This window comes from Helianthus annuus, chromosome 5 (assembly GCF_002127325.2).
Source record: "Helianthus annuus cultivar XRQ/B chromosome 5, HanXRQr2.0-SUNRISE, whole genome shotgun sequence".
Lineage (NCBI taxonomy): Eukaryota > Viridiplantae > Streptophyta > Magnoliopsida > Asterales > Asteraceae > Helianthus > Helianthus annuus.
The window spans coordinates 90,527,527-90,546,877 of record NC_035437.2 but is presented as its reverse complement, the minus strand read 5'-3'; the positions used below and the strand labels follow the sequence as shown (position 1 = coordinate 90,546,877).

The window sequence follows — 19,351 nt, the reverse complement described above, 5'->3', positions numbered from 1 at the left end:
CATCAGCCGGTTTCATAACAGGTTTGGTTTCAAGAAGCATCAGGGTTAAACGGAATCGAGCCGAAGCGATTTGCTATCCATCCAAACTACCATGTTGTTATTGTCCTGTCGTCGCCCACGTCAATCCTAAATACCCTTTCGCGAGCACCACTGCAGGTGTTATTGTTACAATCACACGGATTTCTATCATACTGTCATCGCTCCCTTGGTTGTTGTCGTCTTGAATTGTCAACTGCCATTACATGCCGTAGGCACCTTCATTTCCATACTGTAGGCTACTATTACAAGTCCCTTGATGTCATGGTAGTTGTTGCTCCTAATGTTGTTGCTCGAAACAGGACTCTACGATCCTCCACCAACGATGTCCATCTCTTCGTATTTCGTGTCAAGTTCCAAGGTGCTACTCGTTGTGTTGGAAGTTACACAGTCCACATCCTGGTCGATTGTCATCGTTTACGTTTCGATTGATTCATAAAAGTCGGCTCCCATAAGTTGCTGACTCGAATTAAGGATTCGTTTGGAGTCAAATTGTTGATGTTCAGTGTCAATAATTGGAGTCGTTCAATTGCTGAATTCGGTAGGGTACTATATTTACCCTTATGCCCATCGTCCTTACAAGTTGACTGGGTAAAACACGGTAGGTTTCCAGAGTGTTGCAGGTGTGACCGCCCTTCAGGGTCTGAGATGTGAGTATATTGAGTTCCAACAACAAAGAGGAGTGAGGGGAAAGAAAAGGGGTATAAACCAATCATGGACGCTGCAACATCCACTCAGGGATGTTCGTACAAGCACCTAGCATTCTACTTAGTTCGCTAGGCGTTCAAAGGGACGTTCAAGTAATACTCGATAGCATTGCGATTTCAAAAGGATTCAAAGAGAGGTAAGAAAGTCACAATCGAGTAGGAGACGATCACTGTTATGACTCCTATTAGTTTGTTACGTTTCACACTGATCAATTAACAGAGCGGAACCCCTCCTTCACTTGTTAAGCCTCACTGGGACTCGCATGCACCCCACATTATTATTATGTGTGCACCCACAATAATATTGTGTTTTGCATGCTCATCTCAGCTCCTCCTAACTCACGTCGAATGGTTCCCCCAACTCGAATAGCAAACAAAGAGCATCACATAACTTAAGTCACAAATGTTTAGGGAATCACCACCCTATCAGTCATATAACACGTGCAAGGGATACGTAAGTTCATACTATCGTGTTTAACGTGCACCAGCATGCAATATCATATGTAAGTGTCCACTAGTTATGTAGTACAATGAGTATACGAAAGACGAACCTTGCAATCTGGAGCTGAGTGTCATGATCGATTTTCGAAGGTGTTCGGTTATAGTCTGGTTTCACAAAACGTTTTAAAACCTAGTTCACTATAACCAGTGGCTCTGATACCAAACTGTAACACCCCCAAAATTCCACCTACGGAAACCCCGCGAGGCGTGTTACGCATCATAGTTCGAGCCACCAATCACATTGAACCATTAATAAATATTTAAATAAGTCATGACATTAATTGCTAAAATAGATGTCAACATGTTATCAGTTCTCAAAAGTTGTGTAGCGGAAGCATGTAATCGTTTCATAATAATAATCAAAATCAATGCATTGTTTATAAGTGAATCCAAGAGTCTCGATCCTTGACCACTCCAGCACTCCCAGATAGCAAGTCCATATTCCAAACGTTAATGACCTACAAGCATGCAAACAAGTGTGTCAGACTACGCTGGTGAGTTCAAGGTGTTGTTACGCGTTGTGTTACCAGATATATGTTAATGCGATTCAATGATGCGTTACGATGTTGCTCAAGTTAGATTACCCTAGGGACTACGCCCTTACGTAACCGAGGAGTGTGCCTCTTAGCAACCCACTATGTTGTTCGGTTAGTTACCCTAGGGACTACGCCCTTCCGTAACCGAGGAGTGTGCCTCTAAACAACCATAGTGAAACCCAGATAATTAGTTCACCCCCGTCCTTACGGCCCGGTGTGAGGTTTCCCACCTAATAGCGCTATCAACTAATTACCCCATTGCCCTCCAGGCAATCCGATGATAGATTCCATGTTCAATAACCAAAACCGATTAAGTTGTTTACCCAAGGTTTCCCTTCCAAATGTTTACCAGTTGTCCCAAACCACCGGGACGCATGCTTGAGAAAGTGCAATGAACTCACCTGGGGTTGCTCGGTATGATACACAATAGTTCAATTAAGCTACAAAGTGATCAACCACGTCCTAGCATGTTTATCATACAAGTCAGGTTTGTATCCAAGTATTGCATGTATGTTCTACACGTATCGTAACAAGTTGTACAAGTATTCCACATCGTATTCCACGTATAGGTATCGACGTAAACAGTCACGTAAACAAGCAAAGTCCAAGTGTTCAGCCCAATTAGTTGGGCTCGTATAGGGTGCAGGCCCAATGACAAAGTGTACGTGTGTGTGGTCCCGAGTCGAGACCATAGATCTCGAGTCATCATGTTCTAGCCGAGATCACACGGTCTCGAGTCGCAACCGGACTCGCAACCATGGTCTCGGTTGGTGCTGTTTTCTTAGTTTCGAGTCGCAACAAGGAGTTCTCGAGTTGTCGTAATCTGGTCTCGAGTCGCAACGTGACTCGCAACCGGGGTTTCGGTTCATGCTGTTTTGTGTCGGTTTCGAGTCGAGACTAAGCGCTTTCGACTCGCAACCTCTTGTTGCGACCGGGTGTGTAACTAATTCCTGGTTTCCTTATTTGCAGTTCATGACTTCCGTAATATTAGCAACCAGATACGGCAGTTTCACAAATCAGATCAATCATCAGTTTTCAAACCAATCCATCTAGCATGCCATCGATCAAACAAGCATATTTCAATTGTTTTCTCAAGAACCCTAACCGATTCATATGAACAATCATCACAATAATCATAATATCGCAACATATTAACATGCATCATGAACCATTAACAATCATAACAAGACAATTTCATGAACACTATCATAACCCATCGAACAACTCTAGTAATCGACTGTCAATCAACGGTTTCTAAATCATCATGTAATACTTCATGAACAAGCTACGCTAATCGATCATTATCAACACTAATTTACTGATTTAACATTAAGATTTACAACAACACACATTCAACCGGCTACTACCAAACATCCGAATCATCATTACATGAATAACATCAATCACATACAATCGATAGATACAAGGACTAACCGGTTTAAGGGGTAGATGATCCAAACAACGGGCAAGAGAGTTTCGAGATGGAAGATCCGGCCGTCGCGAGTTCGAGAGGGAGAGGGAGAGTATTAGGGTTCTTGTGTGAGAATGGTTTTGCCAAAAAGTGTGCAAAAGTTACTATCACTCCTTGTGTTATTCGTGTAAGGTGGATGGGCCGAACTCCTACGTGGGCTGCCTTTTTGTCCGGTTACAAGAGTTACGGCCCTAAGGGCTTGTGTGATTCGTGGTTGTTGTGCGATTTGGATCATGTATTCATATAACATATCATTTACACATTCACTAACACATATCACATAATCATAACACATAACACAATAAGCATATATCGTTACACAAAATAGGTTCGAATTGCGAGTTGTCACACTAATGACAATGATATGTCATCATGTGAGCTTTCTTCTTGATGACTATATGCATGGAAGAAAGGGATCCACACAAGAGTAAAATGCTATTTAGGGCTCCATTATTATAAATAGTATCAAGCAAGAGTTGATCTTTAATGACATGCCACCAAACAAGAATATCACACCAAAACACAGGATGCAACTAAGCAGCTTTGTCTGAAAAAGTTTCAAAACGCCAAAAGAAATTCAAGAAGAAAAAGAGGCTGATGACAGTGAAGATTCGGAAGAGAAATTAGATTAACATTTTTAATTTTTTTTATTTTCATTTTATATTGTTTTGTTATCAAGTTATATGTTGTTTTGTTATCTAATTCTCTACAAATAAAATACATTATTATATAAAACGTCAAAAACTACAAACAACAAATTAACGCTAGTAGTATAAAAACTGTGAGAACGGGTGCTGGCAAAGCACCTTATCAAATGTATTAAACGCCAACAAATTCACTAAACGCCAAAAAAAAAAAAAAACATTTAGTCTTATTGTAATCTTATGAAAATATTAATGACTCGTAGTGAAAAAATTGACCAGAAAACGCTATAACGCCAAAAAATTATCTATGTGACACAGAAACAATTAATTCAACGCCAAAAATTTTAATAAATACAATTAACTCCAAAAAAATCTTAGACGCCAGAAAATGTTATAGCGCGTTCGAAAAATAAAAGAAAATTGAAAAGACAAAAAAACCCCTCGGACCCTGATCATGTCCCGAGACACGTGTTTGGCCAGAATGCGTTCTCACCGTTCTCACACTTTTGGGCGTTTTCTCCTGATCCCGTTTCTATATATATATATATATATATATTCTGTTGTATCTTGTTTTATATAACTATAACTAGTATAAATTAATGATTAAATAATAAACGAGTCGAGCTTGAGCTTGAAAAACTACATACGATCTAAACTCGAGCTTTAGAAGCAAAATTCGAACAGAGTTGAGCTTGAACTCGAGTTTTTATAAGTTAAACAAGTCTAATCAAGATTAGTGAAACTTGGACTCGGCTCATTTGGCACTGATATGCGGCATGCTTGGGAGCACGGAAATATTTTCATTTACGAATGGGATATATTCATGTGCACATTTATTTGCATTGTGATAATGACATTGATGAGATCAGTTTATATCAACTCAAACGAATAAGCAATATTTCAAGCATTTAATGTTTAATATATACATATTTATGGTTTAAATCGGTGTGCATTGCAAAAGAATATTGATCTTTCTTTGTTGTTTTTTTATAAAGTAAAGTATTAAGCCCTTGCGTTGTAGCGTTTGTCATAAAATTGTGATAAGTAGTAGCAATACTATACCATTGTCAGCAACCATCAACACCGGAAAAGCTCGTAAAAACAAAATAAATAAAAACGGGAAAAAATAACGCCGAGCGAAAAGCAGACGTAAAATCTTTGAATCACGCACGCTTGTTGCTGAGAAATTAATTAAAACGAAACGTAAAACATAGAAAAAAATAACTAAGTCCATCCAGGACTCGCGTGTTGGACGAACTTGTCAAACGAAAAAGAGTTGGGATTAAATTGCAAAAGATGAAAAACTTTGGGTTAAAAGTAAAAAAACAAAGGGTCTATTTGGAAAATTAAAATTATTTATTAATTTTAGATAAAGATAAGGATAAAAATAAGTGATATCTATATATTGGTTATTAAGTAATATTAATATTAAAAGAAATTTATTAAACAAATATAAATAAAATTTATGAGGTTAAAGGAGAGAATGACATGTGTCATTATTTGAAGTCTTTTATTATAAGTTAGATTAGATTAAATTAGATTAGATATGCAACTTGGTGTGTTTTTACTGATTTTAATTCAAATTTTTAATCTGTTAAACATGTTTAATATATACATATTTAGTTTTACGTTGGTGTACATTGTAAAAGAATACTAGTTTTTTTTTCAGTCGCGCGTTGCGGCGAAAAGAAGCAAATGATAATATAAAACAAATGTTATTTGAAAATGTAGCATGCTATTTAGAAAGTTAAACCATTAGAATCGGTTTAGTTTATCATCGTATCATTTGACGATAGAAAATAAATACTTTATTTTTTAATATAAATTCGTTTTTAATAAAACTTATACTAATCGAGGGTAATAATAAAGCTCAACTACGTTCTTAAGTTTAAAAAAAAATATCGAACATAAGTTATTAAAGAAATATCAAACTAATTGATAAAGTAAAGATAGATTAAAAAAAAAGAAAAAAATATACTATTAAAAACAAAATAAATGATAAAGGAAATATGGTTTTAGAAAAGGAAAAAATAAAAATACGTTAAAAGCTAAAATTAAATAGAAAAAAGTTAAAATATGTTAAAAGTTAAAATATTAAAAAAATATATTAATATAATAAAATATTAAAAAACTATATATTATTTTAAATTTGAAATTACTATTCATGGTCTTTCGAAAATATTTTAAATTTGAAATTACTATTCATGGTACTTCGAAAACTATATATATATATATATATAATGTAAGTATCTATAGAAAACCCACTTTAATTTAGAAAACCCGGGAAACTCAAAGCTCCCGATGTTTTTTTTTCTTGAAAAAATTTACACATGTTATATACATGTTTTTAAGGGTTTTGGGCAAAAAAAATCAAAAAAGCGCCGAGTAGATATTTAAAAAAAAATAAACAAGTTTTGGTGTAACACATGTTACAAATATGTCAGATTAATGTAACATGTGTTACGCCAAAACTTGTTTATTTTTTTTTTAAATATCTACTCGGCGCTTTTTTGATTTTTTTTGCCCAAAACCCTTAAAAACATGTATATAACATGTGTAAATTTTTCAAGAAAAAAAAACATCGGGAGCTTTAAGTTTCCCGGGTTTTCTAAATTAAAGTGGGTTTTCTATACATCCTTCCCCTATATATATATATATATATATATATATATATATAATTGATCTTTCTTTGTTTTTTTTATAAATTATATATGCAAGTTGGTGTTTTTATTGATTTTAATTCAAACTTTTTTATTTTGTTAAACAGTAGTGGTTAGGGTTGTAAACGAACCGAACGAACACGAACAAGACCATATTCGTGTTCGTTCGTTAAGGAAATTAACATGTTCACGAACTGTTCACGAACGCATACCGAACATAATTTTATGTTCGTGTTCGTTCGTTAAGGAAATTTAAGTGTTCACCAACAGTTCGTGAACACTTGCCTCGAACACACACGAACGCAAGCAAATAAAAAAGAACGCAAACGAACATTTAACTTGAAAGAAAAAAGAGTTAAATGCCATTTTAGTCCCTTTGGTTGGATTATTTAACCAGTTTAGTCCAAAGGTTTCATTTTTCACATGTGGGTCAAAAAATATTTCACCGTTGCCCTTTTTGCCCACTGGGTTAACTTCATCCATTTTTTCTGTTTACGAGAATGCTAATTCGGTCATTTTAGATGGCCGAATTGCCCTTCTAGTTAACATAATTACATATAAAATAATCGAATTGGCCTTCTCGTTAACAGAAAAAATGGATTAAGTTAACCCAGTAGACTAAAATGGCAACAATGAAAACTTTTTGGACCCACAGGTTAAAAATGAAACCTTTGGACTAAACTGGCAAAATCACATAAACCACAGGGACTAAAATGGCATTTAACTCATAAAAAAATAAAAACATTGTTATCCTTAAACATTGGATATAAGTAGTTTAATACAACCATTAAATAATAAAACAAAACATAAGAAGTCTACTACACCACCAAACGATGAATCATGTTTAACTAATTTAGACATAATTATCCCAAAAATGTCTTAGAATTCCCAAATTTTAGCTAACTCATAAAAAGGAGTTTCAAGTTTCCAGTATGTTTATATAAAAGGTTTATTATTTATTATTGGGTAAATTACTTTTTGAGTCCCTGTGTTTTAGTAATTTTAACTAGTTGAGTCCAAAAGCAAAAAGTTTAACGACCTGAGTCCCTATAAGCATTTTCTTTAACCATTTGAGTCCTTTTGAGTCCAAATTTTAACATTTTGAGTCCAATTTTTTGGACTCAAATCGTTATAAAATGAACAAAATTGGACTCAAAACGTTATAAAATAAATGGCTAGGGACTCAGGGCGTTAAACTTTTTGATTTTGGACTCAAGTGGTTAAAACCACTAAAACACAGGGACTCAAAAACTAATTTAACTTTTATTATTTTTTAATATAATCAAACGAACACGAACGAACGTAAATGAACGTAACCGAACATATTACCGAATGTTCACGAATGCAGTCGAACGAACGAGACATGTGTTCGTATTCGTTCGCTAAGCTAACCGAACGAAAATTTTTGTTCGTGTTCGTTCGTTAAGCTAATCGAACGAACATAAACGAACTTACCGCCGAACGGTTCACGAACTGTTTGTTGAATGTTTGGTTCATCTACAACCCTAGTAGTGGTCAAAGGGGGGGTGAGAAGTTATGCTTCTATTGGACGTCTCTAGACAATGGGCGATTTTAATACTAACTTGGTGATGCTAACTACTAACCTAGTTAGTAACATCCTAACCGTACGCCGTTCATTGAAAGTATTACAAAAAAGTAGTCAAAACTAGGGTTGTAAACGAACCGAACGTTCAGCGAACAGTTCGTGAACCGTTCGGCGGGAAGTTCGTTTACGTTCGTTTGTTTAGTTAATGAACGAACATGAACAAGAAATTCTGCTCAATTAGTTAAATGAACGAACACGAACAACTGTCTCGTTCGTTCAATTGCGTTCATGAACGTTCGGTAACGTGTTCATGAACATTCGTTCATGTTCTTTTGTTTATGTTGTTCATTAAATATTTTTTTAGCATTTATTTATTTTATCTAAACCTTTTATATTCCTTAATTCTTATTTATCTCATTTATTTATTTTATCTAAACCTTTCTTTCTTATTATTCACATCGAAAAATACAATTGAACTACGTCGATTTTATCTGTGTTCGTTTGTGTTCGTGAACCATTCATGAACACGTTCATTTCCTTAACAAACGAACACGAACAAAAAATCTCGTTCGGTAAGTGTTCATGAACCGTTCGTGAACACATAATATTCTTAACGAACGAACACGAACAAGGCCTTGTTCGTGTTCGTTCGGTTCGTTTACAACCCTAGTCAAAACATTACCATATTTTTTAAACGTTACCAAATTAATTACCAAAAAAAACAAATTAATTACCAAAACAACAGAACCTACATATACCTTTACTCTTCATTCATCTGAAGAGCATTGTTCTTATTAAATGCTTAACTTGAGACCAAGAGAAGATGAAAATTAAGTTGACAAGAATGCTAATTTCTTCAGTTAGTTCTTTTTGGTAACTTACATATGTGATCATTTGAAACCATTAACTAAACACGAGTCTTGGATTATCTTGACAAGTCAATCGATTAAGGCTACATGGTATGGGGATGATCCTCTAAGGTAGGATGATCCGCCACGTCATCGTCAGCCACATCACCATCCTTGGGAGGATGGTCCATCCCACAAAACTATTGGAAATGGGAGGATGATCCTAGATGATCCTACACTACCACTTTTTTATTTTTATTTTTTAATCTTCCATTATTTTTTAACATTTAACAAAAAAGTTAAGAAAATATTTTCATTAATATTAAAAAACAATACATAAACTAAAAAAAACATAAACTTAAAAAAAATCCTAATAAGTTAAAAAAACATAAACTTAAATATAAATCAACCACTTTGATGCTTCTTCATGATGTCGTTTTGTAGTTTTATCAAAGTCGAACGTCTCGGCTCGGGATAACTATCAACATCCATCGTTAATATTTGTCATTTCTTGAGCTGAATCTTTTCATCGAACAATCGAATTTTTTCATCGGACAATCAAATCTTTTCTCCCGCCACGCGTAACTTTTCTCCCGCCATGCGTGACTTTTCTTCGATGGCCCGCTCCTTCGCCCTCGCCTTTTGGGCCGTGACCTCTGTGTACGTTTTAAATTGGGTCATAAATCAACCACATTCGGGATGTTCGGTTGGGTCGGGTTGTTGGGGACGTTCGGGTTGTTGAAGGGATCCATGATGGAATATAATTTTATAAAAGGGGAAGATGTTTATAAAAAATGAGAGAGAGAGATGAGTTGTGGTAGATGAAAAGTGAGAAAAATGGTATAAAAAGAGGGGTTTTATATAGTTTTAGGGGATATTTTGGTAAAAATTAGAAAATTACCGTTTGTTTTGAATTTGAATTTGGAAATTTGTTTTTTTTTAAACGGTAACATGCATAAAAGGGGGGCCTTTTGTCTTGACATGGCCCGTCTCAAACGTCTAGCTCTTGACGAGGACGGGGGGGGGGGGGGGGGGGGGGGGGGCGGTGTTGGGTTCGGCGACGGGGCTGGATGGGTGAGGGTCGGTCCCCATACCGTCTAGCCTAAAGTTATCCCCCCACTTGTGACCTTGTAGTAGGAGACTTGAGTTTTTAAATGGAGACTCAAGTTCAATTCTCACTTGTGTCATCTTAGGGTGGATATTGGGCAATGATGGTGACAAACCCACCGAGGGGGGTTCGATCCTGAGCCGCACTCAGATTTTCATGCGGCTGTTACTTCAGCGAGTCATCTCGTGTGGAGGCAGTACGGTTTCCGGAGGAACGTCATAACCAAGTCTAACCAATCCAGCACGGATCCGGTTAAAACAACATAGTCTGAGTAAATCTTGGCTAGGGCCGCTGTTTAGATAGTGTGACATTAAGTCACACAAAAAGAAAGTCATCATTAAAAAAAAAAGCGATTAAAGTTAACTTAAATAACTGAAATAAATAAATCTTCTAAATGAATTATGTTGGTTACCACCCCTTAATTTTGTCAACTTTAATAAATATACGTTAATTACAAAATAGCATAGTAACAAAATAATAATAATAATAATAATAATAATAATAATAATAATAATAATAATAATAATAATAATAATAATAAGTTCATTACCATGTTTTTTTAAGGACAAATTTCTATTAATCCATGTTGTTGTGTGACATGAACCTAAATTTTTTCTCTTTTAAATCCTTATGTTTAAAAGTTTACCTTTGCACCATCACTCCGTACAATAATGTTAATTCTCTCTTTTCCTCATTTTATTTATGAATCTTTCTATACTAATAAACAAAAATCAATTTTGAACACGTGTTATTCTCTAGTAATTTTCACCTTTATTTTTTTATTTATCTCTTTTATTAAATTTATTAAATAATAAAAATAATATTAAACATCAATTTAACTAAATCTAAAAAAAATCATTTTTGGACACGTGTCATTCTCTGATAATTTCTCACCTTTATTTTTTTATTTATCTCTTTTATTAAATTTATTAAATAATAAAAATAATTTTAAACATCAATTTAACTAAATCTATTTATCTCTTTTGTTTTCATAATTTGAAATTGATTTCTTTTTTAACTCTAAAGTTTCAATCTTTGACAATTTAAGTCTAAAGTTTTAATCTTTTGTATTTTAACCCCTTTGATTAATTTGATTTTTCACTTCTAATTCAAAAGTTTTCATCTTTTGCAATTTAACCCCTTTAATTTTTTTTTTTACTTTCAACCCAAAGCTTTTCATCTTTCGCAATTTAATCTCAACACTTTTTTTTTATTTTCAACTTTAGTCTCTTATATACTTTTCATCTTTTATAACTTCTCCGTTTAACGTGTCGTTCTAAATTTCCGAGTTAACACGTCGCAACGTGCGTATGGGGTTCAACGTTTTTTCATCTATTTTTTTCCTGTTTGACATATCCATCGCAGCGCGTCTGTTTTTCCCGTTTGATAGGTCTATTGCAACGTGCGATTAATTATTTTTTTATCGGTTTTACACATAGGCTCGTGGTCATGTGAGAAATATTTGCCTTTCATCTAACATGATATATAACTAATGAATCCTCGCCGCATTACGGCGGATGGTAATTTAGTTTTCCATTATAGCAATTACTATTTAGAATTGAATTAATTGTAAGTTTTTTATATTACGTTGAAATCTTTAGAATTAATTGGAACAATGGTAATATACACTTAATAATCAATGAATATTATATTTTTTATAAAACAATAAATATAATGTTTTAAAATTTTTAATAACTTATATATATATATATATATATATATATAGAGGCCGGTTATCGTACAAATGCCCTTATCGTACATCACATACGCTACAATCTCAGCCGTCCGATCATCTTCTCGCATTGAATTTGCATGTTGTTTTTTTGTAACAAATCCGCATGTTAGTTTTTTAACATGCGATTTAATTAAAATTACCACATGCGAAATTGTTACAAAAAAACAACATGCTATTTCATCAAAATTATCACATGCGAAATTGGTACAAAAAACAACATGCGAATTTATAAAAAATTATCACATGCAAAATTGTTATAAAAAAACAACATGGTATTTCATAAAAAATTATCACATGCGAAATTGTTATAAAAAAAACAACATTCGATTTTAAAATGCGGGAAGATAATCTGACGGCTGAGATTGAAGCGTACGTAATGTACGATAAGCAATATTGTACAGTATTCTTTACCTATATATATATAGGGTAAGGTTCATGCGAGAACCACCCTTATTGTGAGAACCGCGAGAACTAATGTGAACACAAAATAAAATCTAAAAAATCAAAAAAGCACTCAAAATTTTTTTTAATACTTTTCTTAAAAAAATCGCTATATTTCGTTACCATAAAAAAAAACTTTTTTTTTCGAGTAACAGTTATCCATGCACATGTGAATATGTATCATTACTTCGACAAATTCGGTAATACGTTATCAGGAATAGACAATTGCACTTTCATTTACACTTTACACTACCACGTGTAATACAATACTTTTACATTACCAATATTAGAAATGCACATGTGCATCATTAGGTATAACCATGATATAACGTGTTTTGGTACAAAAAGTTTGTGATTCTGAATGGATAAATAGGCCCATATACATGTTTTTTGGTTAGTTATATCTAGTGGTTGATGGTTTGGTTATAGTTGTCAATTTATGATGTAATATGTTGATTGGATGGTATAAATGGTGTTTACATACATGTAATAAAGTGAAATATTGGTAATGATATTGTATTATGGATGGTAGGAGGTAATGGTATTGTATTATGGATGGTAGGAGGTAATGGTAGTGTATAATGGATGGTATGATAGATGAAAGGGAAAGTGTATTCAAAGTAGTGTATCAAAACACCTTATTTCATGTTGATACATATAGATGCACATGTGCAGTTCTAATATTGGTACTGTAAAAAGTATTGTATTACACATGGTAGTGTAAATGAAAGTGCAATTGTCTAATAGTTGTAATGAATTGCGGAATTTGTCAAAGAAATGACAAAAATGCACATGTGCATGTTTGTGTATTATGGATGGAATGATAGATGAAAGAGAAAGTAGTGTAGCAAAACACCTTATTTTATGTTGATACATATAGATGCACATGTGCATTTCTAATATTGTTAACGTAAAAAGTAGTGTATTACACGTGGTAGTGTAAATGAAAGTGCAATTGTCTAATATTTGTAATGAATTACGAAAATTGTCAAAGAAATGATACAAATGCACATGTGCATGGATAACTGTGACTCGGAATTTTTTTTTTTAAATTTTTTTATTGTAAACGAAATATAGCGATTTTTTCAAAAAAAAAAGTAAAAAAAAAATTGGGTGTTTTTTAGATTTTTTTAGGTATTATTGTTTGTGTTCACACTGGTTCTCGCGGTTCTCGCAATAAAGGGTGGTTCCTAACGGATCCTTCTCCTATATATATAAGGGTTCGAGAGTGAACAACCTCCAAAAGTGAACTGTGTGAACTGATTATAGCCCTTAATTATCTTTTTTGTTGAAAATGATAGGATTGTAAGTGTACATTAAATTTTTATTAATTTTAATTAATATATGGAAGTTACACTTTCCATTTTTTTCTAATTACCCAAAATATCTTTTAAATCTGAACAAAATCTATATCATAATCACCATTCAAAACAATCCGAATTTTTTTTCAAACGGGCAGTTCTTCATCATGATGTATTCTTTCTTCATCGACAAAGAAACCCAGATTTCGATTACGTACACACATGCATGAATCCCGAAGTACACCTGTGTATTTAAATTTAATAGACCTTATGTATAGACATATACACAGTTGTGCACCCAATTTACACAGGTGTATACACAGTTTATACCCATTTACATAAGCAAAGTACACATGTGTACACCGACCTGAACACAAAACTAAACCCTAACATATTCAGCATCGTCTCCATCCACTCCGGTCATCGTATCCGATCATCATCTCCGGCCGTCTCTTCCAAACACTTTCATCAATCATCTCAGTACCTCCGACACCCTCCGGTCACCATACCATTACCATGTTCTTCACTGATCTCCGACAACCATCGTTTATCATCACCGATCTCCACTTAGCCGGTGCCACGACCACCGCCGCACTTTATCACTTCCTAAAACATCACGCAACGATTCAGAGAAAAGTGGATCTAAACAGATCTGAAAGATGAAGAAGAAGGAAGGACAGAGACGATTACCGGGAAAGAACTCCGAACCACGGCTGCACCTCTATTTTCATCTCCCGGCGATAATCCCAGTTGACACCGATTCCAGTTAACATCGATTGACAATCCCTATGTTTCGTCGGCGACACAATGTTTGTATCGAGTCGTCGAAAACACTGGATGAAGTCGGCGATGAAGAGAAACAACAAACCTGGATGAAGTCGGCGATGAAGAGAAACAAAAAACCTGGCTGAAGTCGGCAGAGGGTTTGTATTGAGATGGAAAGACAAAAATATAGGATTTAAATTTGATTAAGGTTTTAAAAAATGGAAAGAATTTAGGTTTCTTTTTTGAGTCCTTTTTCTGTAATTACACATATACCCTTATGTATTTAATTAAATGGAAAAAATAAACCAAATAATTACCATCATCACTCATCTAAATCTCAAGATCATAAAAATCAAGGGTTAAGATGAGTTCACACGGTTCACAACTAAGGGAGTGTTCACTCTTGAACTAATCATATATATATATATATATATATATATATATATATATATATATATATATATCACTACGTCAAAATTAGGCTTTAGCCACACTTTTTCAAGAACAAGTCTGCCACAGTTTTGATTAAACGTGTGGCTAAAGATAATTTATAATATTTTAAAACACTTTTAGTCGCACATTTTATTATCAATGTGACAATTGTATAACAACTCAAATCTTTAGCCACATATTTTATTATTAATGTGACCGTTGTATAACATATCAAAACCTTTAGTCACACTTTTAAAGAAAAAGTGTGGCATTTTATAGCCACAACTAGAAAAGTGTGGCCAAATGTAACCTATTGCCACTTCGTTTGTTTGATATCTTGATTCATATGACGAAACACATCTCTTCAAAACCTTTAGTCACACATATAACAAGAAATGTGACAATCAATAGCCACAATAGAAAAGTGTGGCTATATGTAGCTTCTACCATAACTGGTTTTTTATGTTGTGGCTAAAAGATAAGAGATATGGTCACTTACAAATTTGTATCCCCAAATGTGACCAACTACGACAGTAGTTCAGGATAAAACATCCATATGTGGCTAAAGTTCCGTAAAATTTATCTGTGACCGATCATTTCCTTGTACCTCCAAACCAACACCCCCCCCCCACCAAAAAAAAAAAAAAAAGAAAAAAATCCCTACCTCCACAAAACCTAAATTAACCCCACCAAGTTCAGATCTCCACAGTGTCTCCACCACCGCCAATTTTAACTTCCACAAAACCCTAACCAGTATTAGTTACCATGTACCATCAACACTCTCCTCTCGTCTACTCTCATCCGCTGCATAATTAAGTGTATGATACAGTTTGAAGAAAGCTAGAATGAGATTACTCAGATCGATTTTCACTTTCCCCCTCCTCTGGATGCAGACGAGGTAATTCGGAAACATCTTTAGTGGAGGCTCAGAGAGATTGAATTCAAATGGTTTTTTTTTCACTGATTGCTAATGCTGCGTAATTGTTCTTCTTTCCTTCAAATTTCATCTTCATATTCATGTTCATGTTCATCCTGGTGTAAGGTGTTGTTTATTGTTACAGTAAAAGCTACTATGATATACTTCAAGTTCCCAAAGGTGCATCAGATGATCACATTAAACGATCATATAGAAATCTTGCATTGAAATATCACCCTGATAAGAATCAAGAAAATGAAGATACTAACAAGAAGTTTGCTGAAATTAATAATGGTAGTAAATAATATGTGACTTGTTTATGCATTGGATTTGTGGGTTGTTATAGATTTTGTGTTTACTGTTGGTGTGAAAGTGAATGTTTTGTGTGTTATAGACTTACAGATAATGAAGTGTTGTCAAACAGTGAAAAGAGGAGAATTTACGATGGTATGGTGAAGAAGGGCTCAAAGAGCTTGCTGCAACAGGGATATGACGATGGCGCTGATCAAAAAGACAAAACAAAGGCGAGTCGTTGTCACAGGCTGGACCAGTTCTTCAATTGGGTTTGTACGCAAGAGGCAACAGGGATATGAAGACTCAGAGAGAGATGAATGGCAATGGTTTAGGGGTTTGTTTCCTTTCGTAACCTGGATCACTCACCAATTGCCACTCTTTTTGACTTTTATTTATTCAATAATAATTTAGGGCTGTAAAGTTCAACCGGGTCATATATAATTCATAACTAACTGCACATAGAAGAAGAGTCTGACGACGAGCAGGAAACCAGAGTTCATGTTGTTTCTAGCATTCAATTTCATCGTGCTCATAGAACTTGCAGATTCTGTTGTTCCTAGGAGAATGTAAAATTAGATTTTATAAAACAGAATGTTATTGTGTTGATAATTTTGTGTTAATTTTGTAGGGGGCATTGTTTAGAATCAGTATTGTAGTTTTAGTTTACAGTTTGATGTAAATTAGGATAAACATGAGTGATTTTGTTATGATTAAAACCCTAAGATGTTAATTGGACTTGATATTTGTGATTATTGGTGGTCATATATGGATTGTGAGTTTGAATTGGAGGTTAGTTTGCCCTTGGCTGTGGTTATTTACACCAGTTTTGGTTGTTTGGAGGTTAATTAGGTTAAATATGGGTGATTTTGTTATGATTATAACTTTAAGATGTTAATTGAATGTTCAGCTGATCCCACCCACACATTTATAACACTTTTAACTTTCTTTCTTTCAGGAACTTCAGTGTCGTGATTGGTCTCTACGTCCTCTTACACAAGACCAAACTACTTACGTTGTCTTAGACGCTCTTTGTTTGATTCACATTTTTTATGTTTTTCAACAAAGACTTTTCAAACAATATTTTTCATTCTCTTTCTATATTCTAAGTGTTTGATAGTGCGTTCCTAAATGAACATATATACATTACCTTGTTATCAATGGTTGCGGGTGCGTTCCTATCCAAAGCCACAAATATCAATGATATTATCATTTTTTTATGTTTCCCAGCTGATACTTTTGAGGACTTTTTCCAAGGCAATAAAAAATATTACTTTTTTAAGAGGCAACCATATATTTCATTTAAATATGAGTGATTTTGTTATGGTCATAACTCTAAGATGTTACTTGAATGTTCAGCTGATCCTACCCTTTCAACTTTTTTTTCATATGGAGAGCGATCGACGGGAAGATCTTGACGGCTACAGCTCTCGCAGCAAGGAGTGTAGTGTTTGGGGATGGTTTGTATCCGGTTTGCGATTTTGATCCCGAGTCCGATGATCATCTTTTAGTGAGGTGTACGGTGGCAAAAACAGTTTGGTGGTGGATCTGCGCTTGTCAAAAAGTCCCTACACCGAGCGTTTTTAACTCTGTGACCCAGATCCTAGCTCATTGTCGCAGCCTAGCAATGGAGGCAAAAAAGGAGAAGAAAACTTATGCAGTTTTTTTTGTAACTATGTGGAAGCTTTGGCAAAACAGAAATGAGAGGTTTTTTGAAAAAAAAAGTCCGCTTCAAAGCGACCTTCGTCGATGACTTGAAGGTTGAATCATTTTGGTGGATGGTGAAGCGAAGCAAACTTGTTGGCCTATACATGGAAAGATGGTGCAAATTCGAGGGGATAGACTTTACCTAGTATTTGGTTTGTTTGTTTTTGTTTTTGTTTTGGGTATGTCCAGTTTTGTTTGGGGTCTGTAGCTTCTTTAGGCTTCTGGCTACCAGAGTAGTGGTTGTTTATATGAAATAAAGATCTCTATCAGGTGATTTTCAAAAACCATTTGTATTCTATAATCATGACTACATACATGTTTTATGGTTGAACTCTACTGAAATTATGTTGCTTGCTGGAGTAGTTGCAACTGTAGATATGTTGAGGTCTCAATATTAAGTTTGCTACAAACTTAATAGTGGGAACTAGGGGTGCAAACGAGCTGAGCTTAAACGAGCTCGAGTCCAAGTATAAACGAGCTCATCAATTGTCACATAGCACCATTAATGGATTGCTACACCACCCCCTTACCTCATCCACCATGGTTGGCATGGATTAAACCATGAGTCTCCTATCCTTTTTCAATATTTCCTTTTTCTTTTCACAAAAAATAAATTAAAATAAGAGAATAGTGCTTTGGGTCATGACCACACCCTTAGTGTAGTGGTTTTGGATGATGCATTAGAAATGGATGACAGGAGGCTGATGTGGAGGGTCATGGTGACTAACAGGATCATGACAACACCCTATAACCTAAGAAGGATTGTAATGATAACATGTGACACTCTTTATATGTAGGAAGGAAAGCATTTTGGTACTAAAATATTTCGGTCCTTATATGTAGTAGTGTAAAGATGAGATGTGACACCCCTTTTATTTTCTAAAAGTACAAAAAAAAAATCTAGTACAAAAAAGTTTTAGCACAAAAAATTCAGTACAAAAAATATAAGACAAAAAAATCTAGTATAAAAATATAGCACAAAAATATCTATTATAAAAAATGTAGCCCAAAAAATCCAGCACAAAAGTTATAGTATAAAAAAATTAAGACAAAAAAATTAAGCACAAAAATTTAGTACGAAAATCAGCACAAAAATGCTATACAAGATAGAAATACACCACAATTTTTTGGGATTTTTTAGTTGCCATATTTTATATAGCAATATGGTTCTCAAATTAAAGATAAATAGAAGCTCGATTTTATGGTGAAATTTTCATGAAAAAAATAATGTCGTATAAAAAAGTTATGAAAATTTAAAAAAGAGTTAAATTCCATTTTAGTCCTTGTAGTTTGTGCCATTTTGCTAGTTTAGTCCAAAGTTTTCATTTTTCGCATGTGGGTCCAAAAAGGTTTCATTATTTCCATTTCAGTCCACTCGGTTAATTTCATCTATTTTTTTTTGTTAATGAGAAGGGCAATTCAGTCATTTTATATGACCGAATTGCCCTTCTAGTTAACAGAATTACATATAAAATAACTAAATTTCCCTTCACGTTAGCAAAAAAATGGATGAAGTTAACTCAGTGGACTAAAATGACAACGATGAAACCTTTTTTGGATCCACAGGCGAAAAATGAAATATTTGGACTAAACTGACAAAATGTCTCAAACCATAGGGACAAAATAGCATTTAACTCTTTAAAAAATGAGGATGGAATATGCACGAGGAGAAAGAAAATCATTAAACAGAATTTTTACAAATACAC

General features: G+C 34.2%; 1 long non-coding RNA gene across 1 annotated transcript; it reads left to right on the top strand.

Annotated features, from left to right (window-relative positions):
* Positions 1-15,375: 15,375 nt before the first annotated feature.
* On the top strand, positions 15,376-18,007 carry LOC110940553. Its single transcript, XR_004893050.1, has 2 exons — positions 15,376-15,708; positions 15,793-18,007. It is a non-coding gene; the product is annotated as an uncharacterized LOC110940553 (long non-coding RNA).
* Positions 18,008-19,351: the final 1,344 nt, after the last annotated feature.